The following is a 26,112-nucleotide window of genomic DNA, read 5'->3' as shown; positions in this document are numbered from 1 at the left end:
TGGATGTAAAATCTCTCTTTGTCTCTCTCTCCCTCACTCTCTATAACTCTTTCAAATAAATAAATCTTTTTTAAAAAGCTATTCTAAGTTTACATGGTTATTAAGATTTAGAAAATACAAAAAATGTATATCAGACTCAAAATGAAAATTTCATAATGTAATATGAGAAATGTATTAGATAGGATTGATAGCAGGTTAGACACTAAACAGTAAAAACAGTAAATTAAAAGGGAGAAAAATATCACTTAAAAAGATGAACAGAGGAGCCAGAGCTGTGGCATGGTGGATAAAGATGCCACCTGCAACATGGGCATCCCATATGGGCACTAGTGCAAGTCCCAGCTGCTCCACTTCTGATCTAGCTCCCTGCTAATGTGCCTGGGAAAGCAGTAGAAGATAGCCCAAGTGCTTGGGAGCCTGTACCCACATGGTAGACCCAGAAGAAACTCCTGGCTCCAGGCTCTTGGCTTTGGATTGGCCCAGCTCTGGCCACTGTGGCCATCTGGGGAGTGAACCAGTGGATGGAAGATCTCTCTCTCTCTCTCTCTCTCTGTGTGTGTGTGGGTCTCCTTCTCTCTCTAACTCTGCCTTTCAAATAAATAAATAAATCTTAAAAAAAAAAAGATGAACTGAGCATCAGTGAACTATGATTAAAAACCTCAAATACATTATATATATGCAACTGGAGTCCCAAAAAGAATGAAGTAACAAGAAATGTCCAGAAAAAGGATAGCCAAAAAATTTCCAAATTTGATAAACATGGTAACCTCACAAAATCAAGAATCCCAATTAACCTTAAACACAAGAAACATGAAGAAAACTACCCTAAGTTACACTGCAATCAAATAGCTCAAAACTAATGATAAAGAAAAATGCTATAAGCAGTCAAAGACATGTTACAAACAAAGAAAACAATGATGGCAGCAGAGCATCTCAAAGGAAACACTTTCTAGTAACATCTTTAAATGAATGGAAAAATACAATAACAAGTATTGACAAGGAAATAAGAACCTTGGTACAGTAATAATGTCAAATGTTGCATTCATTTGTAAAAATCCGCAAGTTTCTCACAAAGCTAAACGCAGAGCTCTCATATACGACAGCAATTCTACTCTTAGGTAAATACTTAAGAGAAATGAAAACAATTGTCACATCAAAATTTGTATCTGAATCGTCATAGCAGTATTATTCATTATAGTCAAAAAGTAGAAATGACAACAGCCAGTCAAACGCTAAGTGGATAAACAAAGTATAGCGTACCTACACATTAAAACATTAATTTGGCCATAAAAAGGAATGAAGCGCTAATACATGTGACAACATGGATGAACCCTGGAAATAAAGCCCAGGCCCAAATAGCCATCTATTATATGATTCCATTTATAGGGAATGTCCAGAATATACAAATCCATAAAGGAAAAAATGTATTAGTGGCTGCCAGAGGCTAGCAGAACATGGACACTGGAAGTAACTGCTAATGCGTATAAAGTACTTTTTTTTTTTTTTTTTTGGACAGGCTGAGTGGATAGAGAGAGAGAAAGGTCTTCCTTTGCCGTTGGTTCACCCTCCAATGGCTGCTGCGGCCGGCGCATCTCGCTGATCCGAAGCCAGGAGCCAGGTACTTCTCCTGGTCTCCCATGCGGGTGCAGGGCCCAAGCACTTGGGCCATCCTCCACAGCCTTCCCGGGCCATAGCAGAGAGCTGGCCTGGAAGGGGGGCAACCGGGATAGAATCCGGTGCCCCAACTGGGACTAGAACCCGGTGTGCCGGCGCCGCAAGGTGGAGTATTAGCCTGTTAAACCACGGCACCGGCCTACATTTTTTTTTTAAGGTTTCGAAGAGAGGGAGGTAAGAAGGGAAGGAAGAGAGGATGAGCAAGAGGGAGAGAGAGACAAAGAGAAAGAACCTGAACTCCCCCATTCAATGGTTCACGTCCCAAATGCCTGTAATACTGTAATGTCTGGGGCTGGGCCACAGAGGAAGCCAGGAGTTAGGTTTCTCACTTGGGTGGCAGGAATCCAATTAACTGAGCTATCCCCACTGCCTTCCAAGGTCTACTTCAGCAGGAAGCTAAAGTCGGCAGCCATATCTGAAGTCAAACCCAGGTATTCAGATGTGGGCTGCAGGCATCTTAACTGCTAGTCTAAGAGCCCACCCACGAAGTATTGCTTTAGTCTGATGAAAATGTTCTGGAATTACATAGGATTTATTTTATTTTTATTTTTTATTTTTTTTTGAAAGGCTGGGTGACAGAGATACAGAGAGATAATCTTCCATCTGTTCGTTCTCTCTCCAAATGGCCTCAACAGCCAGAACGGGGGCAAAGATGAAGCCAGAAATCAGAAATCTCCACCCAGGTCTCCCACATTGGTGGCAGGAAATCAAAAAACTTGAGCCATCATCTGTTGCTTCCCAGAATCATTAGCAGAGATCTGGATCAGAAATTAAGTAGCCAAGACTTGATCCAGCACTCCAACATGGGATGCGTGAGTCCTAAGTGGTGGCTTAACCCACTGCACAATTCCTCCTGGACTTAACACAGAATGGATGGAGGCATAACCCTAAAAACCAATAAACTGTACATCTTTAAAGAGTGAAATTTGTGATATGTAAATCATGTATCAACAAACTGTCAAAAGAAATGATGGAAATACATTGGAGAAGATATCTTAAAAGAGACAGTGTTACAAATTATATACTATGTAAAAATACCACACATAAACTGCAAAGAAAAGTTTTTAAGTGTAAATGGTCAAAATAACCTAATGAAAAGGCAGGGATTGTAATACTGGATAAAAAGGGGGATTCAACCATATGGTGGCTATAAGAAACATAATTTAAATATAAAGAAACAAATAGAGTTAAAGGTTGGAAAAAAATATACCACACTAACACTAATCAAAAGCAGAAGTAGTATAAGAGAAAAACAATTTGGAAAAGAGGGATAAGAATATCATTTCATAATGAAAAAGAGGCCATTTTTTTAAAAGAGGATATAATAACTTTAAATGTTTATTAATCCAATAATGGCTTCCAAATACTTGACTCAAAAATTGAGTCAAGGGGGCTGGCACTGTGGTGTAGTAAGTTAACCTTCCACCTGCTGTGCTGGCATTTCATATGGGCACTGGTTCGCGTCTCTGCTGCTCCACTTCTCATCCAGCTCCCTGCTAATGGCCTAGGAAAGCAGTAGAAGATGGCCCAAGTGCTTAGGCCCCTGCACCCATGCAGAAGACCCAGAAGATGATCCTGGTTCCTGGCTTCGAATCAGTCCAGCTCTGGCCATTGCGGCCATTTGGGGAGAAAGTCAGCAGATGGAAGACCTCTCCCTATGTCTGTAATTCTGCCTCTCAAATAAATAAATCTTTTTTAAAAATTGGCAAGGAGTGGCCTGCGCCATGGCTCACTTGGTTAATCCTTTGCCTGCGGTGCCGACATCCCATATGGGTGCCAGTTCTAGTCCCGGTTGCTCCTCCTCCAGTCCAGCTAACTGCTGTGGCCCTTGGGCCCCTGCACCTGCATGGGAAACTAAGAGGCTCCTGGCTTCAGATCAGTGCAGCACCAGCCATAGTGGTCATTTGGGGAGTGAACCAACGGAAGAAAGACCTTTCTTTGCCTCTCTCTCTTACTTTCTATAACTCTGTCAGATAAAAAAAAAAAAAATTGACAAGGAGAAATAGGCAAATCTACAGTTAGAGATTTTAATGCTCTCTGTAGTGAGCAGAATTCTAAGAGTGCTCCCAAATTCCACAACCCCTGGTATACAAGTACATACTCAAAATAATCCCTGGCTAATATTCTGTGAAGACTAACTTATGTTATGACAAAAAGGAAGAAACCTTACACATGCAATTAAGGTCACCTATCAGTTAACTAAAAAAAATTATCAGAGTTAGGTTTGACGTAAGAGGTGGGCCTTTTTTTTTTTTTTTAAGCTTTATTTATTTATTTGAAAGGCAGAGTTACAGAGAAGCAGAAGCACGGAGAAAGAGAGAAGTCTTCCATCCACTGGTTCACTCCCCAAATGGTGGCAATGGCTGAAGCTGGGCCAATCCAAAGCCAGGAGCCAGAATCCTTCTCTGGGCTTTCCCATGCAGGTGCAGGGGCCCAAGCATGTGAGCCATCTTCTACTGCTTTTCCAGGCCATTGCAGAGAGCTGGACTGAAAGTAGAGCAGCTGGGACTTAAACTGGTGCCCATATGGGAAGCCGGCACTGCAGGAGGCAGCTTTACCCACTAAGCCACAGCACCGGCCCCAAGGTGGACTCTTTTAAAGTAGGGTTAGAAATCAGAGACAGAAGATGTGAGCAACACTCCATCCTACTAGGCCTTTAAAAAACAGGTTGCCATGAGTTCTATAGCTGCAAAAGGAATCCTTGCATCAACCACAAGAGCTCTTAAGAGGCCTCCAAGTTTCAGATGAGACCACAGCCAAAGATGCGACTTTTTTTAAAAATTTTTTTGACAGGCAGAGTGGACAGTGAGAGAGAGACAGAGAGAAAGGTCTTCCTTTTCCATTGGTTCACCCTCCAATGGCCACCGCGGCTGGTGCGCTGCGGCTGGTGCGCTGCGGCTGGCACACCGCGCTGATCCGAAGGCAGGAGCCAGGTGCTTCCTCCTGCTCTCCCATACGGGTGCAGGACCCAAGCACTTGGACCATCTTCCACTGCACTCCTGGGCTACAGCAGAGAGCTGGACAGGAAAAGGAGCGACCGGGACAGAATCCGGCTCCCCGACCAGGACTAGAACCCCGTGTACCAGCGCTGCAGGTGGAGGATTAGCCTATTGAGTCGCAGCGCCAGCCAAGATGAGACTTTAAATCCAGTCTTCTGAGACCCTTGGCAGAGGACCCATCTAAGCCATGCCCACGTTCCTGACTCACAGTAACCATGAGATAACAAATGTGTTCTATTGTAAGCCAAATTTATTTATTATGTAGCAATAGAAAATATTCCTTCTTCCACTAAGTACTGAAGATATAGATAGAGGATCACTAAGAATATAGATCTGAACACTACTAACCAATTTGATCTGACATTTAGTACAATTCTGACAATACAATGCGGACTTTTTAAATGTGCATGGAACACTCACCAATATAAAGCATACTTTAGGCTGTAATATAAAGCTCGGTAAATTTAAAAGGATTCACATCAAACAAATTATTTCCTATGACTGTAAAAGAATCAAATTAAAAATTACTAACAGAAAGATCTTTAGAAAGCCACAAGTACTAGGAAACCAACATATTTCTAAATAACCCATGGGTCAAAGAAAAAAATTGAGAGGAAAAATCACCCTTTCAGAATATTGCAAAACATCAGACTGAGCAGTTATAATTTCACAAGGTTTTAAGTAAATGTATAATCAAAAGTAGACTTAATGACTATATTTAAATATTTTAAAATGCAGCTACTAGAGAGGGTAATAGAGCTTCTGTTGCAGGAATAGAAACAGGATTGTTATACTTTCAAATATTTTTCCTTAAAAGCTGACAAAAAGGAACTGTCTCTTAGCCTGATGGCAATGAAAGACAGAAGATAAATCATTGCTTGTGGAAACCAATTTATTTAGTCACTCTGAATTGCTGTTATTTATTACTTGTCATCATAGGCTGTTAGTTCAATTAAATATAAAAAAAGCTGAAGTTCTCTCTTCTCCCCCATCCCCACTCTTTAAAAAAGAGAAAGAAATGACATTTAAAATATTAAAAGAACATTTTAAGTTTTTTGTGTTTATAACTTTTAAGGAGGTGTTCATTACACATCTGCAACAAAGGAAAGATTATTCACTGCTTTGACTAGTTTAAACTTCAATGTTTTCAGGGACCACTTGGAACCTCTCCTTTCAAAAAAACACAAACACAGAAACTTAAAACAAGGCACTTAGGAACTAAGCTTTCATTCCAATGCTGCACTGAATTGTGAGGAAGCCTGGGACAGCAAACTCACAGCTAATAAAAAGTCTGATTTCTTAAGGGTGGTGTAAGGGAACTCTTTCAGGTAGGTTACACTGCCCAAACTTGTTATACACAAAGTGTACAACATTTCAGTTTGACCATATCACAAGGGTCTTCATCATTGAACTGCAATCAACCACAAAAAACATCTTATTCATATTAAGTATCAGTCATAGAGTGGTACATATTGCCATGGGAAAAAAAGTGGTATCTGGAGACTCTGGCAAGAGATCACTATCAAGCAATGAAGGTTAACTGAATGTGCTGCCTACTCCTGCCAGGCGTAACAGCCTGTTATCCATGGTTATATCCCTCACGTTTATACCTTTAAAGTGTCAAATAAGAGCTCAGTAGTTCTGGGGCTAATTTCAGCTTTCAGTGATAAGCATATCTTATGCTCCAAATGACATGAAGTGGTCATCAACCACAGAGTACACAAGTCCATTTCTTTTACTGTTTCAATGAACAACACTTACATCATTTCCAGCAAACTTCACAGTATGACTGCAACCAGTACTTAAAAGCAAATCTGAGAGGATATAGCAGTGTTTTCAAATAGCTGTCTAAATATAATGCTTCATCCACCCAGTAAATCAAGAATCTGCCTGTTTAAATTCTTTTTTCACGAATACTTTTGTCTTTATAACAAAACTTACTTGTGCACAATTGAATATGAATCCTATTTCTTATAGATTCATCCTTGAAAACATCAATTATCATACTGTAGTAATACTCAGAGCAAACAAAAACTCCTGAGTATGTGATAGTCCATGCCCCTACACAAGTCTCCAAGAACCACAAACCATAGCTCTGTCACTTCATCAGATGTCATTTCTTCCTGTTGTGCTTCTTCTACAAATCTCCCAGTTCTCTCCCCCACACCTTCAACACTCCTGAGCTTAAAGAATCAGAAACCATAGTTAACAACTCCAGGACATTCACACTTTGCAATTTGATTTTGTATTTGTGTGTGTATATATAAACATATATAAATATGTGTGTGTTTGTGACATCTTGGCATATTAAGGATATAAACCTATGACTTCCATATTTGTGCAAATGCGTCTTCTCCAGAATGTCTTTTTATCTTGCCAGTATGGAGTATCATGTGTATACCTATGTACACAGCCACATGTAATTTGATTAAGGGATAAAGTTTGCATACTGTAGAACAAAGCAAAACTGCCAAGGGATTATGTCTAGATAGGATTCCTCTCTACATAATTTTCTCTTCTCACCAACCTATTTGTATTTCTTATTAAAAATAAGGAGGAGGGGGCATCATTGTAGTATAGCAGTTGAAGCCACCGGATGCAATACCAGCATCCTAAACAGGCAACGGTTCATGTCCTAGACGCTCCACTTCCAATACAGTTCCCTGCTAACAGCCTGGGAAATGCAACAGAATTGGCCCAAGTGTTTGGGCTCCTGTCACCCACGTGGGAGACCTAGAAGAGGCTCCTGGCTCCTGGCTTTGGCCTAGGCTCTGCTGTGGCCATTGGAGCCACTTGGGAAGTGAACCAGCAGATGAAGATCTCTGTTTCTCCCTCTGTAATTCTGGCTTTCTAATAAATAAATAAATAAATTTTTTTTTAAATGTGGGAGAAATTAGGAACTGAGAACTAAAACTTTAAAAACAACTCTTTTATGGCCGCTGTTGTGGCGCAGCAGGTTAAGCTGCTGCCTGCAATGCCAGCATCCCATATATGGGTGCTGGTTGAAGTTCCAGCCGCTCAACTTCCAATCCAGCTCCCTGCTAATGGCCTAGGAAAGGCAGTGGAAGACAGCCCAAGTGCTTGGGCCACCACCACCCACGTGGGAGACCTGGATGAAGCTCCTGGCTTCTGGCTTCGGCCTGGCCCAGTACAGTCAGTTGTAGCCATCTGAGAAGTGAAGAAGCAGATGGAAAATCTCCTTTTGTCTCTTCTTTTCTCTCTGTAACTCTGATTTTCAAAATAAATACACAAATCAACAATTCCTTTAACACAAAATCACCCACCATTCACAGACTTAGCATAACTTCAATGCAGGGTGTATAAGAAAGATTAATGAGTATTAATATTTGTGTGATATACATTGAAATGATTGTGAGGATGAATGAAGTGGTGGGGAATGACCAAAAAGTGCAATGACCAGAAATTTTAACCTATTCCTATAATTGAAAAATAAAACCATTACTAACAATGATTATTATTATTATTATTATTTTTTTGACAGGCAGAGTGGACAGTGAGAGACAGAGAGAAAGGTCTTCCTTTGCTGTTGGTTCACCCTCCAATGGCCGCTGCGGCTGGCGCGCTGCGGCCAGCGCAGCACACTGATCCGAAGACAGGAGCCAGGTGCTTCTCCTGGTCTCCCATGCCAGTGCAGGGCCCAAGGACTTGGGCCATCCTCCACTGCACTCCCGGGCCACAGCAGAGAGCTGGTCTGGAAGAGGGGCAACCGGGACAGAATCTGGCGCCCCGACCGGGACTAGAACCCGGTGTGCCGGCACTGCTAGGCGGATGATTAGCCTGTTGAGCCACGGCACTGGCCCCTAACAATGATTTTTTGAAAACCACATGCGATAAACATTAAAGTGGCTGGTATTTGGTACTAGGTCTTTAAGATTTCATCCAACAAATAACTGTCTCTTTGGTTCTATGTTTATAAAATTCTCAATTATGTATTTAAATATCTAGAACTAAGCTTTTCGACAAAGTTTTAGGAAATATATTTTTTAGTTTTTAGTTCTTATAGGTTAATATAGCAGAACAAAACAAATTTCGTCCTAAACAAGCTCCAGTTAGGGAAGAAAGTGGAAGGCAGGAAAATGGCAGAAGAGCCAGGTTTTTTAAAAGAGTAAACAGTGATGCAGAAGAGAAAAAAGTGACATAGAAGAGAGTCACTGTGAAGGTTGGTCAGGTAGGACTGGTTCAAAGCAGGTGCAGCAAGCAAGCCAATGTGGGAGCTATGTTTTCATTCATCTGGTAGTTCCATAAGCTCTTTTCAATCAAAATTCAATTTTCTGATAATATATCTCACTAATAAAGGCAAATACTTTCAAACTGATTTATAATAAAATGTGTTTAAGATTGATGACTCAAATATTTGCTCTCAGAAGGAGTTACGATGCACTTAATAAAGGTTAATTTTGGGGATTCAAAACATAATCACCAATGAAAAGCCTATCCCTTCATTAAAGGTTAGCAGAGGGTTTTTTTTTTTTTTTAAATCAATTCAATTTAATTAATATGTAAGTGGAGATATGAAAACCAAGTTCCTATATTTGCTGTTATATTGATGTAAATATGTTCTGTAACTAGGAGGGGCTGATTTCATTTATTCAACATGAGAGCAATAAGTTCTATAAGACTGATGTGGGGCACATCAGCTGTGACAAGAGAGCTTTTCTCTGCACAGATTAGGTGGAAAAGCTGTCATCCTTAGGTATGCTTGAAGAGAAGAGCTGACTCTATGCACAGCATGATTATTTGTCCCCCAAGTTTTCATCACTACGCAGTATTTACAGTTAGCCTTCGTTGTTTCTCTGGTGACTACAGCAGCAGTTTGATTAACTAGTGCACAGCAGAAATCTTTACAGGCTTCACAATGCGAAAGTATTCTGTTTACATACTTTAATGTTAATGGCAAGAAAGAACTATAAAACACAAAACTTGACAAAAACGCAGCATTTTAACATTTAAATTTGGCAGTAAATACGGGAACATAAACACTTTCTCTTTGTACATACCGAAGATTTGTTATAGATATGAAGGTTTCTATAATCATGAATAAGCCAAAGACTTCATAATCAGCTTTTAATTTGATCTTAGTGTTCTTGATATTATATTCTCTTCTTCATTTATTAGTAGAAAAAACTGACAAAAGGTATCACACAGACATTTAATACCAAAACAACTGTTTTACAGCCATCACATACATTAAGCTCTCTTTTTCACCAGGAGACAGAAAGAAAATCTTCACGGAGTTTTTCCAGATATGTCCTGCATTTTTTCGGGCACACATTTTTTGTTAGGCTGCTTTTCAGTTTTTCTTGTGGAATACACAAATAAACATGATAGGCAAACCTACCAAATTTCCACCAATTTGGTGATTTTACATAACACACTACAGACAAACCTGTATTTAAAAACCTACAGCAAATACACATAGAAGGTGGTAAATCAGTGATCTATTTTTTTGTACTCTGAAAAAACAATGTTCCAGATGAAGACATACTATGAAAGAAAAGTAATGAACAAATATAAATTGTTCAAAGGCAATAATGTATCTTTGGGGGCTGGCATTGCAGAACAGAAGATTAAGCCACTGCCTGTGCCACCAGCATCTCATATGAATGCTAGTTCAAGTCCTGACTGCTTCACTACCAATCCAGCTCCCTGGTAATTTGCCCAGGAAGGCATCACAAGATGACCCAAATGCACAGATCTTGCACCCACGTGGGAGACCTGGATGGAGCGCCAGGCTCCTGACTTTGGCCTGGCCTAGCCCTGGCTGTTGCAGTCATTTGGGGGAGTGAACCAGCAGATGAAAGACCCTCTGTCTCTCCCCTCCTCTCTGTCACTCTTTCAAATAAGTAAATCTTTTTAAAATTACCTTTTAAAAGTGATGCAGTGGGGGCTGGTATGGCACAGTAGGTTTCAGTAGCTGTTTGTAATGCCAGCCTCTGGTATCAGAGTGTCAGTTCAAATTCTAGTTGTTCCACTTCCTATCCAGCTTCCACCTAATGTTCCTGGGAAAACAGGGGAAGATGGCCCAAGTCCTTGTGATGTGGGAAATCAATCTATAATTTTCTATACAGTTTCTTGTCTTCCACAGAAATAGAAATACTAAGTAGAGATTGATATTATGTGCAAACAGGAAAAGAATTTATTTGGCAGTGAGAGAATACACAACACCATGGTAGGCTGCTCCATGGTGAGAAATACCCTTCATGAGTGGGCCAAAGAGTTGTCCACAAAAGAGAGAAAAAGGGAAATCCAAAAACGATCCATGTAATTGGGAAGGTCTGTCTGAGAGGGGCTATCTGGAGAGCGGGAAAGGTCCTTCCAAGAACTGTGATGGAAGATCACATAGGAGAGCAGTAGTCTGAATACGTCCCACAGTTTGGAAAGACAGCACAGACAAGAGTAGAACTTCTAAGCAGGGTCCATGGTGGAAAGACAGCTGTCTCCCCTACCTCTTTTCATAAGGAAGTAGGTGGTACCCCAATTGGATATGCAAACAGGGTGGGGTCTCAGCATGTACCTTGAGCTTGGATATAAAGGATGGATTCTGAGAAGGTGGGAGTATCAAGCCGACATTTAAAGAGGGTGGGAAGTAACACTATGCTCCTAAATCTGTATATATGAAATACATGAAACTTGTATACCTTAAATAAAATTTTAAAAGAGAGACAGCATCATTGTATAGGCATACAGGAGTTCCCAGCTCTAAACTAACTTCCTTTCTCCTTATCCCACATCACTTGAGTCCCTGTCACTGATTCAGAGACTAGGCTGGCATTCCTGGCTTGGCCTGGCCCAGACTTGGCTGTAGTGGCCATCAGAAGAGTGATCCAGCACATGGAAAATTTCTCTCTCTCTCTCTGCACCATTCTGCCTTTCAAAATATAAATCTTTTTTTCTTTCTTTCAAGATTTATCTATTTGAAAGGCAGAGTTACAGAGATAGAAGGAGAGACACAGAGAGACATCTTTCACCTGCTGGCTCACTTCCCAAATGGCCACTACCACCAAGGCTGGGCTAAGCTGGAGCCAGGAGCTTCATCCAGGTCTCCCATATAGGTGGTAGGGGCCCAACTACTTGGGCCATCTTCCACTGCTTTTCCCAGGCACATTAGCAGGGAACTGGATAGGAAGTAGAGCAGCTGGAACCTGAACCAGCACACAACTGGGATGCCGGCTTCACAGGTGGCAAGTTTAACCACTACGCCAAGGTACTGGCCCCCAAATAAGTAAATCTTACAAAAAAAAAAAAAAAAGCGACAAAGGTGAGCTGTGTTCTCTTTCAAAAATTTTTTTCAAAGAACAGTAAAATAATCAAGCTTTTGGATCTGCAAAACATCCTTTGATTTTTATGACTTTCAATTTTTTATGATTAGAAAAGAGCTTTCAGTTGATAATAATTATCTATTACAAAAACACACCTAATAACACTAAACTCCTTTGTTATTCTAAGGAGTAGTGCTGAGCTGTTTTGCCTTCAGGCTAGAAATTGTTTCTTTCAAATAAGATAACCAGGCTTTGGTTTTAAACTTTTAAGAAAAACCTAAAAAACTTAAGAAAAATCTGTCAAAATTAATAATTTCAAGAAATTTTAAAAATAATTTAGCAATATTTTACATATAAATTAGTTCTCCTTGATATAAAATACATTACTTGTATACAAAGACTGAATATTTAAAAATGAAAACACAATATCCTGATCATAATACCAAAAAACAGAGTTTTAAATCTCTTCAAATCCCCACATAAAACTAGGCACAGCAATAAAAAGAAACACCAAAACATTTCAAACTACACATAGGGGATCCCCACAAACTTCACAATACAAACAGGTTAGAACAAACCACCACCAAATCATAAGCCCTTTGTAACGTCAACTTTTGTGGGAGAAAACAAAGGGAGGACAATCAGGCCTAACAGAACTAATAAAATTAGAATAATAAAATGAAATAAGTGGATACCATAGCAAGCCAATTTGAGACAGCAGCTGAAACTGTAAGGCATTTTGCCTCTAATAACAGCAAGTAAACACAAGGGATAGTAAGACCTAAAAGGATCTTGAACAGTCTAGCTGCTAACAACGCCAGAAACTGACCAGCCAGGACTCCCTTCTAGGGCAGACTCTCACACCAAAACTGAGCAGCACAGAGAAAATCAACAGGATGGAGAGAAGTTCATGTGAACATGGGAGCGGGAAACAGAGGCAGCAAATCTCAGGGGGTAGGTTTCCATATCTTGAAAGCTAACCTCCACTAGGTTTCTTCAAAAAATTTCAGAAAAATGAACTTGAAGTAAAATGAGAAACAAAAACACTAGGATCAAAATGTCATACAATGTTGCTATAAATGAAATAGAAATAATAAACAGATCAACATTGCCACAAAATGAAAGTACACTAGGAAGACCCACCTATAGAATATACTAAAACTACTAGGCTTGTATTTGTATTGACAAAGGTTACTTTAAAATGATACAAGGTATAAAACAAACAAATCAGATACAAGGTGACAGAATTTGAGTAACAATTAAAGACATAATCATTTCAGAAATCAAAACTAAACCAGAAGGAACATAGACACGAATAAACAGAACAGATAATGCCTTTGGAGAAACAAGTGCAAAGGGAGGCATTTAAACTCAAAATGAAGATAAAAAAATTATTCACAAAAAAGGGATGTGTCCTGAAGACAAATAAAGATGAAGATAATGCAAATAATGGGAAACTCTGAAGAAAACCAAACCAAGAACAAATACCACAACAAAAATTCAAGGAAAATTTCTCCAAATTCAAAAAAAGGGATGTGAAATTACAAATTCAAAACAAGGGATGTTGCATATCTGACAACATCAGTACTTAGCAATCAATACCAAGATACATTTGAGTAAAAACTACTGGAGCAAAAGAAGGAAGGAAAAACACATGGGCACCTATAAACAACAATGCCATTGCTAGTCCCAGGTTATCACCAGCTCTAGCTGCTGGCATCCTTATCTACTTTCACATATCCTTTCCATTAGAAATCAATTAAGATTCTACATTAAGATCACTGAACTTGGATTTAAGGAAAAAAAAAAAAAAAGAATGACAAAAGCAACAGTTACAAAAACCAAGTAACATGCTTAAACATAATTTACAAACCACCACATCTGCTACCACTATCCCACAAGAGCTCACTAAAATGGTAAGAGACTAAAAGGACTAAACCATGTAGACAGAAAGTAAAAAAGATAACAGAGGATCAAGAAGTTGGAAGCTGGAGCACAAATGTCACAACTTAAGAGCCTATGAAGAGATGATACCGAGAAGTAATTAGATTCTAAACTCATGTAAAGCTCCGTAATGGAGATCCCAGGTTCTTCAAAAGACAAAGAGAGCAAGCAGCAAAACCTGAAAGTTATCGCCTCTAAAACAGGCAAACCACTCATTCAACCTCTCCACACAAGACTGGCAAAGCTGAAGCATGAGACTCTAAAACAGGTGTACCCAGCCAAGGTTAAGGCAGGGTTAGCTTACTGATAATACCCAAACTACATAAAGTCTTCATAGTGACTTGTGGATATCCTCAGACAGCAAAAAAGAAAAAAGAGAGAGAGAGAGAGAGAGAGAGAGAGAAAGTCCACCAATCAGTGAAGTAAGTTTTATCCATATATAAAACCAGCCAAAAAAAAAAAAAAACAGCCAAACATCACCAAAGATTAATAAGTAAATTTGAGAGAACTTCATATGAGGAACAATACAAAATTTAACTTGAGAGAAGGCAAAAAACAAGCAGAAGCAAACTTGAAAACCACTAAAATTAATATCCAGTAAATGCTACATTCATGAAACAGCAGAGCACAGGCCAAGGAAAAGGCCAAGCAAGTCCTGACAGTTTCAAACAGAAAAGAAATGAGCTCTTTTAGATTCAGACAGCTTATTACTTACATAGATGGTGAAAAAAACAGTAGTCAAAGGTGCCAGGTACCAAGTCCCCATGGCCCTTGAGCAAGGTGACACTAAGGCAAAATGCAACAGATGACAATGTAACTGCAGTAATAGGATACCCTGATGCTACAGAGCTAATGCCATGCTGTAGTAAGCAATTTTATAGCCTGCAACTGCACTGTAATGGGGGAAAGGTAGACTATCTCTGGACTCAAAGGAAACAGGGAGGTAAATAAGAGAAGTGCCTTAAGACATCTTCCTGCCAGACAGGGAACCTCCCACAAGAAAGAAATGCAGATGAGAAAAATCAAACAGGACTTCTCATAAAGACTGTCTAATTTGCTATGTTCTCAAGAGGACCACAGGGTGTGCCATCAACACTTAGATCAGTCTGAGATTCAAGTTCTGCCTGTGCTGCCAACCAGGATACATATAAGGGCAACAGAATAGCACACTGGAGCCACTGCCCTACAGACACAAAGCATGGTGCTATTTTAAAAAGGGAATACTTAAGAGGCCTGCATAAGCTGCCACCTGAGACACCGGCATCCCATATGAGCACCAGTTCCAGTTCCATTTACTCCACTTCCAACCCAACTCCCTGCTAATGCACCTGGGAAAGTAGCAGATGATGGCTCAAGCACTTGGCCCTTGCCTCCCACATGGGAGACGCAGAATCAATTCCAGGCTCCTGGTTGGGCCTAGAACAGCTCTAGGCTGTTGTAGCCATTTGGGGAGTAAAGCAGCATGTGAAAAATCTGTCTCCATCCCTCTCTCTGCCTTTCAATAAATAAAAATAAAAATGAATCATTTTTAAAAATTACAACAGACTGGGATTAAGATGGCAGAGTAGGGAGGAAGCTTATTGCTCTAGTCTAGCTTAAAAAAAAAAGTGGAGAGAGTGCACTCTCAGGGAAGAGTTAGGGAGAAAATAGCAAAGGAAACTAAGCAAGTTAGATGGACATAGTGGACCTATATGGAAGGCGTGGAAGCCCAAAACTCAGGACCCCAGCAGCCAACAGCCTCTGCACCAGCACTGGAGAGTGAGGTGACATCAGACCTCAGCAGCCCAAGTCACTGGAGATAAAACTGAAGGAAAAGCCCAGAGGGAACCTGGTTGGAGCCCTATCGGGGATAGTGTACCTGCCAAACTAGAGGAGAAAAGGAAAGGAGGGGCATGTTTCTCTCTCCCCAATCACCCTGCAACAGCGTCCTGTAACAAGCCAATAGAGAGTGTGCACCATTTTGGACATAGGTAACAGCTGCACCAGCTCAAGTCGGTGCCCAGCAACCAGCTGAGTGGAGACTCCTGAATCTGGTGGGGAGAACTGACAGGGGGCTGAGTGCTCCTGACTGTAGGAAGCTTGTATCAAGACAGTGAAAAAACTGAGGCTGTTTGGGAGGGCTCATAGTATGGCTGGGACTTTGGGCAGTCACTGTGGGAGGCTTCACACCTGGTGAGCAACATTGCTGGGGAGTCTGCTTACACCAAGGACTGCACAGATCCTTTGTGTGGTCCTGTGGCAGAGTGGACAAACTTTATACCTACTGGGGCTAGTGCTCAGGCATTAGTTTCCTTTGTGGAGAGGAGCTCAGTTGAGTAGAGTAAACCTCCCTTCTGAAAAAAAAAAAAAAAAAAAGAGAGATTTACCAAGCCAAACCTGGGTGTGTCACCTTAGACACACCCTTCACCCTGGAGAAATGAAGAGCTCCCTGGCCATACCCACCACACACCTCTAGGTATTCACTGAAAGCAGATACTCAACTAATCTACAGAAGCATAGTACAAAGATAAAATCTGCCACAGCGAAAGAAGAAACCAACGAGTACCTCCACAAATGCTGAATAACAAACGCACCAATTCAAGAAACAAGAATAAGGAAGACAATATGACACCCTGAAAAGAACACAATACTTCAATACTAAATTGTTAAGATGATGAATTGAATGCCACCAATAGAATTCAAAAAACTGATCATAGAAGTATGCTATTTCTATAATACACACAATTAATCAGAAGCAAACACAAACTAAAGAAATATGTACATGACATGAAAGAAAATTTCTCCCACAAAAATGAAACCTTAAAGAGAAATCAAGGGGGTGAGTGCTGTGGCGTAACAGCTAAGGCCACTGCCTGCAGTACTGGTATCCCATATGGGAGCCAGTGCAAGTCCTGGCACTCCACTTTCAAGCCAGCTCTCTGCTATGGCCTGGGAAAGCAGTGTAAGATGTCCCAAGTCCTTGGGCTCCTGCACCCACATGGAGAACCGGAAGAAGCTCCTGGCTCCTGGCTCCTGGATTTGGATTGGCACAGCTCCAGCAGCTGCGGCCATCTGGAGAGTGAACTAGCAAATGGAAGACCTCTCTCCCTCTTTCTTTCTCTCTCTGCCTCTCCTCTCTCTGTGTAACTCTTTCAAATAAATAAATAAATAAATCTTTAAAAAAAAAAAAAAGAGGGAGAAATCAAAATTAAATTTAGAAATGAAGAATTCAGCCAGCGCCATGGCTCACTTGGCTAATCCTCCGCCTGTGGCACTGGCACCCCGGGTTCCAGTCCAGGTTGGGGCACCAGGTACTAGTCCCGGTTGCTCCTCTTCCAGTCCAGCTCTCTGCTGTGGCCCGGAAGGGCAGTGAAGGATGGCCCAAGAGCTTGGGTCTCTGCATCTGCATGGGAGACCGGGAGGAAGCACCCACCCTCTTCCAATCCAGCTCTCTGCTATTGCCAGGGAAAGCAGTAGAAGATGGCCCACGTCCTTCGGCCCCTTCACCCATGTGGAAGACCAGGAAGAAGCTCCTGGCTTCTGGTTTTGGATCAGCGCAGTTCCAGCCGTTGCAGCCGTTTGGGGAGTGAACCAACGGAAGGAAGACCTTTCTCTCTGCAATGGCTGGAGCTGTGCCAATCTGAAGCCAGGAGCCAGGACTTCTTCTGGGTCTCCCATATGGTTGCAGGGGCCCAAGGACTTGGGCCATCTTCTACTGCTTTCCCACGCCACAGCAGAGAGCAATTGGAAGAGGAGCTGCCGGGACTAGAACTGGTGCCCATATGGGATGCCGGTGCTTCAGGCCAGGGCATTAACCTGCTGCACCACAGCACCGGCCCCGGTTATTTGTCTTTTTAGGTTCTGTGTCTTCATGGCTCAATTTAAGAAGGTTGTATGTGTCCAGGAATCTATCCATTTCCTCTAGGTTTCCCAGTTTGTTGTCATTACAACTCTTTTTAGTAATTTCTGATGATTCTTTTTATTTCTGTGGTGTCTGTTGTCACATTTCCTTTTTCATCTTTTTTTTTTTTTTAAAGATTTTATTTATTTATTTGAGAGGTAGAGTTACAGACAGTGAGAGGGAGAGACAGACAGAAAGGTCTTCCTTCCGTTGGTTCACTCCCCAAATGCACGCAACAGTCGGAGCTGTGCGATCCAAAGCCATGAGCCATGAGCTTCTTCCTGGTCTCCCATGCAGGTTCAGGGGCCCAAGGAATTGGGCCATCTTCTACTGCTTTCCCAGGTCATAGCAGAAAGCAGGATTGGAAGAGGAGCAGCTAGAACTACAACCGGCGCCCATATGGGATGCCGGCACTGCAGGCAGAGGATTAACCTATTGTGCCACAGCGCCGGCCCCAAAAATGAACTTCTAAGATCAATCCCATTCACAACAGCTACAAAATAAATCAAATACCTTGGAGTAAATTTAATCAAGGATGTCAAAGATCTCTACAATAAAATTACAAAACATTAAAGAAAGAAACAGAAAACCAAAAAAAAAAAAAAATTGAAAAAATAAAAGGAAAAAGCTTCCATTTCCATGTGCATGGATTGGAAGAATCAACATCAAATCAACATCAAAATGTCCATTCTTCCAAAAGCAACTTACAGATTCAATGTGATACCAATCAAAATAACAAAGACATTCTTCTCAGATATAAAAAATATGATGCTGAAATACCTATGGGAACACAGGAGACCCCAAATAGCTAAAGCAGTCTTCCACAACAAAAACAAAGCTGAGGCATCATATTTCAAGACAAACTACAGGGTTGTTATAATTAAAACAGCCTGCAACTGGTACAAAAATAGATGGATAGACCAATGGAACAGAATAAAAACATCAGGAATCAACCCAAACATCTAAAGCCAAATTATATTTGATCAAGGAGCTTAAAACCAATTCCTGGAGCAAGACATTCTATTCAACAAATGGTGCTGGGAAAATTGGATCTCCACATGCAAAAGTATGCAGGAAGACCCCTACCTTACACCTTACACAAAAATCTACTCAACATGGATTAAAGACCTAAATCTCCAACCTGACATCATCAAATTATTAGAGAACATTGGGAAAACCCTGCAAGACACTGGCAAAGGCAAAGAGTTCTTGGAAAAGACCCTGGAGGCACAGGCAATCAAAGCCAAAATCAACACATGGGATTACATCAAATAGAGAAGCTTCTGTACTGCAAAAGAAACACTCAGAAAAATGAAGAGGTAACTGACAGAATGGGAGAAGTTATCTGCAAACTATTTAACTGATAAAGGATTAATAACCAGATTATATAAAGTGATCAAGAAACTCTAAAACAACAAAACAAACAACCTAGTTAAGAAATGAACAGAGAGCTTAAACAAACATTTTTCAAATGGTAGAGTTAGAAACGTGCCAGAGGATTCCAATTCAATCCCATCAAGGTGGCATGTACCAATGCCATCTCACTAAATCAAGTGATCAGTTTCAGTTCACAATTGATCATAATGATAGGACTAAGAGTCAAAGGGATCACATAAACAAGAATAGTGTCTGCTAATACTAACTTAAAGAATTAAAAAGGAGAGAACGATCCAACATGGGAAGCAAGATACACAGCAGACTCATAGAATGGCAGATGTCCTAAACAGCACTCTGGCCTCAGAATCACCCCTTAAGGCATTCGGATCTTAAAGAGCCCTTGAGAGTATTTTAGGTATGGAAAGCCAAGACACTCTGGCAAAAACAACAACAACAACAACAATAACAAAAGACCTAAATGAAAGATCTCTGCAAGTGAGATCCCAGTGGAAAGAACGGGCCATCAAAGAAGGAGGTACCTTTCTCTGAAGAGAGTAGAGAACTTCCACTTTGACTATGACCTTGTCTAAATAAGATCAGAGTTGGCGAACTCAAAAGGCTTCCATAGCCTTGGCAACTCATGACAAGAGCCTAGGGTGATTACTGACGCCATAAACAAGAGTGTCAATTGTTAAGGCAACAGGAGTTACTGTGCACTTACTCCTCATGTAGGATCTCTGTACTTAATGTGTTGTACAATGTGAATTAATACTATAACAAGTACTCAAACAGTACTTGACACTTTGTGTTTCTGTGTGGGTGCAAACTGTTGAAATCTTTACTTAATATGTACTAAATTGATCTTCTGTATATAAAGATAATTGAAAATGAATCTTGATGTGAATGGAATGGGAGAGGGAGTGGGAGATGGGAGGGTTGTGGGTGGGAGTGAAGTTATGGGGGGGGGGGGGAGCCACTGTAATCCAAAAGCTGTACTTTGGAAATTTATATTTATTAAATAAGTTTTTTTTTTTTTTTTAAAGAAATGAACAGAGGGCTTAAACAGACATTTTTCAAAAGAGGAAATAAATCCAAATGGCCAAAAGACACATGAAAAAATGTTCAGGATCACTACCCGTCAGGGACATGCAAATCAAAATCACAATGAGGTTCCACCTCACCCCAGTTAGAATGGCTTTCATAAGAAATCAACAAGGATATGGGTAAAAAGGCACCCTAATTCACTGTTGGTGGGAATGTAAACTGGTAAAGCCACTATGGAAGACAATATGGAGATACCTCAGAAATCTGAATAGAGACCTAACATATTACCCAGTTATCCCATTCCAGGGAATTTACCCAAGGAAATGAAATCAGTAAACAAAAGTGAGGTGCGCCCTCTTGTTTACTGCAGGTCAATAGCTAAGACATGGAATTAACCTAAATGCCCATCAACCAAGGAAACTATGGGATATGTGCACAATGAATATGTACAGTATGGAATACTACACAGTGGCAAAAAAAATGAAATCTGGTCATTTGCAACAAAATGGATGAATCTGAAATACATCATACTTAGTGAAATAAACCAGTCCCAAAGGGACAAATACCATATGTTCTTCCTGACCTGTGAGAACTAATAGTGCACCTAAAAGGAAACCTATAGAAGTGAAATTGACACTTTGAGAAGCAATGACTTTAAACAGCCTTATCTTGATTTTTGAGGAAGTTATTTTTTTCTTCATACTATTTGTTGAACTCTTTACTTAACATAGAATTAATTGTATTTGTATAAAGTCAATTGAAAATAGATCTCAGTAAAAAATGACAGTGTGAATAAGAGAGGGAGGAGGAAGTTTGTAACTGTAAAGCTGTATCATTTTGCATATATTCCTACAGATTTACTTCTAAGGGTACAGTTTAAAAACTTGCCATGGGACTCCAAATCCCATTAAACTGAGTGAAAAAAAATGCCATCTTAAGTGTTAAACTGACCATATTATGTGTTAAAGTCAACATATAGATAGAATTAAGTGTTAAAGTGATCATATGAATAGGATCAAGTGACTGGTTTTAATAATAGATAGAATTAAAAAGGAGAGAATGTTCCAACATGGGAAGCAGTTCACACAGCAGACTCATAGAATGACAACAGCTTTAAGTAGCACCCTAACCTCAGAAGCAGCCCTTAAGGCATTTGGATCTGGCTGAAAAGGCCAGGAGAGCATTTCAGGCATGGAAAGCCAAGGCAAAAGTCATTGGAAGAACTAGAAAACTGAGAAAATACACAAGAAAGCAGCAGGAAAAGATGGAAAACAGAAACAGTATTTTTTTTTCAAGATTTATTTATTTATTTCAAAGAGCTACAGAGAGGGAAAGAGGGACCAATTGTGAGAGAGAGATCCCCCATCCACTGGTTGACTCCCTTGATGGTGGCAATGGCAGGGGCCAGGCCAGGCTGAAGCCAGGGGCCAGGAGCTTCTTCCAAATCTCCCATGTGGGTAGCAGGGGCTCAAGCACCTGGGCATCCTCTGCCTCTTTTCCCAGGCTACTAGTAGGAAGTTGGATCAGAATTGGAGTAGTCAGGACACAAAGTGGCACCCATATATCATGCCAGCATTGCAGGCGGCAGCTTTACCCACTATGGCAAAACACCAGCCACATTATGAGATTTTTAAAAGCAGGCCTAGACATATGTGAATGACAGCCAGAAACAGTGATAAGAAAAAAATAAAGGCAAGGAATTCACCCAGGAACTGAATGACATGAATTCCCCTTTAAGAGTCCATTAATGATTAACTCAATGGGCAAATAAAATCCATACTCTCATTCATCAAGAAATTTCAGAATACTGAGGATAAAGATGAAGAAATAAAAAAATTGTACATATACACTATGGAATATTACACAGCAGTAATAATAATGAAATCCTGTCTTTAGCAACAAATTGGATCCAATTAGACACCATTATACTTAATGAAATAAGCCAGTCTCAAAGAGACAAATACCATGTTTTCCCTGATCTGTGGTAACTAACAGAGTACCTAAAAAGCAATCTATAGGAGTGAAATTGACATTTTGAGATTCAATGATTTTAAACAGCCCTTTATACTATTTGTTGAACTCTATTTAGTATAGCGTTACTCTTATGAGTATAAAGTTAACTGGTCTTTATAAAAATTAAGAACAGGTGTTGGCCGGCGCCGTAGCTCATTTGGCTAATCCTCCGCCTGCAGCGCTGGCACACCGGGTTCTAGTCCCGGTTGGGGTGTCGGATTCTGTCCCAGTTGCTCCTCTTCCAGTCCAGCTCTCTGCTATGGCCCGGGAAGGCAGTGGAGGATGGCCCAAGTGCTTGGGCCTTGCACCCGCATGGGAGACTAGGAGGAGGCACCTGGCTCCTGGCTTCGGATCGGCGCAGCGCGCCGGCCGTAGCAGCCATTTGTGGGGTGAACCAACAGAAGGAAGACCTTTCTCTCTGTCTCACTCTAACGCTGCCTGTCAAAAAAAAAAAAAAAAAATTACGAACAGGAATAGGAGAGGAAGGAGGAAGAAAGGTGGGAGCATGGGCAGGAAGGAGGGGAGAGAGGGAAGTATTATTATATTCCTGAATCTGTATATATGAAATACATGAAATCAGTATACATTAAATAATTTTTTTTAAAAAAGATGAGATCTTGATATCTTCCAAACAAACAGAAACAGGACACATATTAAGTATCAAGAATCAGAATGACAATGAATTCTCAACAATTTCAATGAAAGTGAGAAGACACTGGTACAATATTTTACCCTAGACATCAACATAAAGTTTCATCTGAATATAATGGTAGAACTCAGCCTTACTGAGTCACCTCAACAAATCAAAAATAATTTATTTTTTATGCAATCTTTCAGAAAAAGTTGTTGGAAGAGATAAAACACCAAAATGAGGGAAGAAGGCAAAGAATCTGGGAAATGGAGGCTCTAACATGAGAGGTGAAAAGCAATCAATTCATATTAACATAGAAAACTCCAGGGTGGCGCTGCGGCTCAATAGGCTAATCTTCTGCCTGGCACTGGCACACGGGGTTCTAGTCCTGGTCGGGGAGCCGGATTCTGTCCCGGTTGCCCCTCTTCCAGGCCAGCTCTCTGCTGTGGCCAGGGAGTGCAGTGGAAGATGGCCCAAGTGCTTGGGCCCTGCACCCCATGGGAGACCAGGAGAAGCACCTGGCTCCTGGCTTCGAATCAGCACGGTGCACCGGCCGCAGCGCGCCTACCGCGGCGGCCATTGGAGGGTGAACCAACGGCAAAAGGAAGACCGTTCTCTCTGTCTCTCTCTCTCACTGTCCACTCTGCCTGTCAAAAAAAAAAAAACTCCAAAAAGAAAATTTTTAAAGGAAAAATAATAGATTATAGATGCAATCATACCTACTGAGAGATTTATGCTTCTAGACGACAGCCTGGATGTAAATTAATGCCTGCTATATAGAACACTAAGCAGAAGAAATAAATATATTATTAATTCCAAACAACTTAAAACAAAAATTGAACCAAAGAAGGGAAGTATAATTACAGATACTATACAGTCATTTGTTGACAACATTTACATAGCCAAAAGAATGTAAACACTGAACGTTAAATAAATCAGAAAGTATGACATAATTGCACTGTATTGGGAGGATGAAGGAACAAGCTATGTGTTTAGAGGACAGCTAGAAGAACTAGAGTTTAATCTTCATATTCCAAAAGAGACCATTAACAGAAATCTAAAGCTGAAATACAGAGAATTAGCAAAATAATCATGCTATTTAGAAATACAAAGGTTAGTTCTGTAAAAGATGATTGCAAGATTTGAAAGCGGTTACCTGGTTAGCAACAGCTAGGTATAAAGAGCATAAAGAAGGGAAATGCTAATTTTCACTATAAACTTTGGAGATAAAAAGTCTTTTGGACTTCAAATAATTCACATATTGCAAAATAAATAAAATAATAAATTAAAGATAACTTAAGTGTATGGGCCAAACTGAGTAATTCTACACAGTATACTTACCAAGTGCTCTTGACAATGAATACTGTAACAAACAAAAAAATACATAGCTTTATTATTGTTGACACCCAGCATCTCGGAGATAGAGAGAGACACTAGACAACTTCATTTGGAATTTCAGGGGAAGGTGAAGGAAGGAGATAGTCAAAAAATTTGTTAGATCTCAAAAATTCATTTCTGGTTATATACTAATTAGAACCTTATTGTTTTAAAAATAGAGTTTACTTGAATACAAAAGGAAAATACCAAAGTATGAAGTTTTAAGTTAAAGCACTGGTCTTTCACTTTCACTTTTAACAAATTTAAACAAATACAATCAAGGAAATGCTGAACTGAATTCTCTCTTTTTATGATGGAACAGAACTAAGAATTTTTCAAACTTTCAGGCTGTTCATATCCTTTCTGCTTTATGTACCTTGAAAATGGCATCAAAAATGCTTATTTTACTACAATTTGTATTAACTGTTCAAGTGATTCAGAACATTCTTACTCAGATAACTTTTAATGCCCAGGAACTAATATTTTGCTGAAAACAGGCTTTGGTAAAAAGATTTATAAGGAGAGGATATACTACCTTACAGTTTTAAGGAACTGATGGTGTCAAACAAAAACTGTTTGGGGTTTCGGGGCAATTTTTTGTAACTGAAAATGTTTTACTGGTAACCTGATTATAGGTTTAGGATATGGCTGAGTAAGTGGATTAGTAGAAACATCTTTTAAAAGTTGGCCAAAGCCTAGAGCTTAAAGCAACTGCTAATTAATGCAACTGCTAATTAATGCTAATATCAATGGTTACCCAGCCTTCAAGAACTCAACTTCCTAGTCAAACATCAGAACTGCTTGACACTGAATAGAAAATTTAGATGTCCAGTTTTACTTTAATATTTTAGTTACTCATTAAATATTGTCTAAAAATATTCCTTAACAAAAGGAAGAAACAAGGCATAAAAAGCAGCAGCACTCATATTCTTATTTTCAGTCTAGTCCATATTTACCATAATGTCTCTGGCTTTAAGACATGAACAAAACTGAACACCTTAGAGGAACTCAATAATTGTGAGTTGATGATTTAAATGGCAGTATCAAATCAACATATGGTAATTTCCCATTATTTATATATTTCTAAAACCAAAACTGTCATTCTCTCAGCCATTCTTGTCAAAAAGCTCTCTCAACATTAAAAAAGGATAGTGATTTGAAAAAGGAATGTAAGCAGCCTCTAATTTGTACATTTCATTCTACCTCACACATACCCACTCCAGTCAAATGTTCTATAAAGTATTCTGCACACTGAATAGAACAGAAACACAATATCTCCAGAAGGTGGCGACTTCAATCAGCCACAAACATTCGGACCTTTTCCTATTCTTATGTTTAATCACACAAATGCCATCTATGATATTTTATAATTAGTGAGCAACAATAAAGCTTATAATGTAGTTTATTGTTTTAACTTTTGGTTTGATCAGAATAGAAAAACTATTTTACCATTATCAATACACTTTCATCTTAAAGCTGCAACAATGACACACATCCACATTTATTTTACCAGACTAAGATAACCATTTCAAACAAGGTTGGGGAACCATTTTTCTGACAATGGCCATTTGGACATTCATAACATCATTCACAGGCCATTAAAAAATTATAAATTTAAAGATTAGCCGACCTACAGATTTATTAAATTTCAAGTCCTGCTAGACCAAATGATTTTGTAGGCTTTATATGGCTCACAGGACAGACATTCCCCACTCCTGATTTCAAATGATACAGGTTGCTGTACTTCTTTAGAGAGATTCAGAAAGGAAAAATAAATGGCAAGATTATTTAGACATTTTTCAGAAAAAAAAAAAAAACAAAAAACAAAAAAGAACCTGTAATAGCAACTCAAATGTTTCATAATGTCCTCTATTTCCATTTAAAAAAAAAAAA

The 26,112-nt window shown here is 39.8% G+C and overlaps 1 protein-coding gene across 1 annotated transcript in view; it reads right to left on the bottom strand.

Moving 5' to 3' along the window:
• CAAP1 (caspase activity and apoptosis inhibitor 1) overlaps positions 1 to 26,112 on the bottom strand; it is a 146,071-nt gene that overhangs the window by 42,917 nt on the left and 77,042 nt on the right. The gene's annotated exons all lie outside the window — the stretch shown is intronic.

The sequence above is a fragment of the Lepus europaeus genome, chromosome 12, assembly GCF_033115175.1.
Source record: "Lepus europaeus isolate LE1 chromosome 12, mLepTim1.pri, whole genome shotgun sequence".
NCBI lineage: Eukaryota > Metazoa > Chordata > Mammalia > Lagomorpha > Leporidae > Lepus > Lepus europaeus.
The sequence above is the reverse complement of the archived record's forward strand: the minus strand, read 5'-3'. Positions and strand labels throughout refer to the sequence as shown.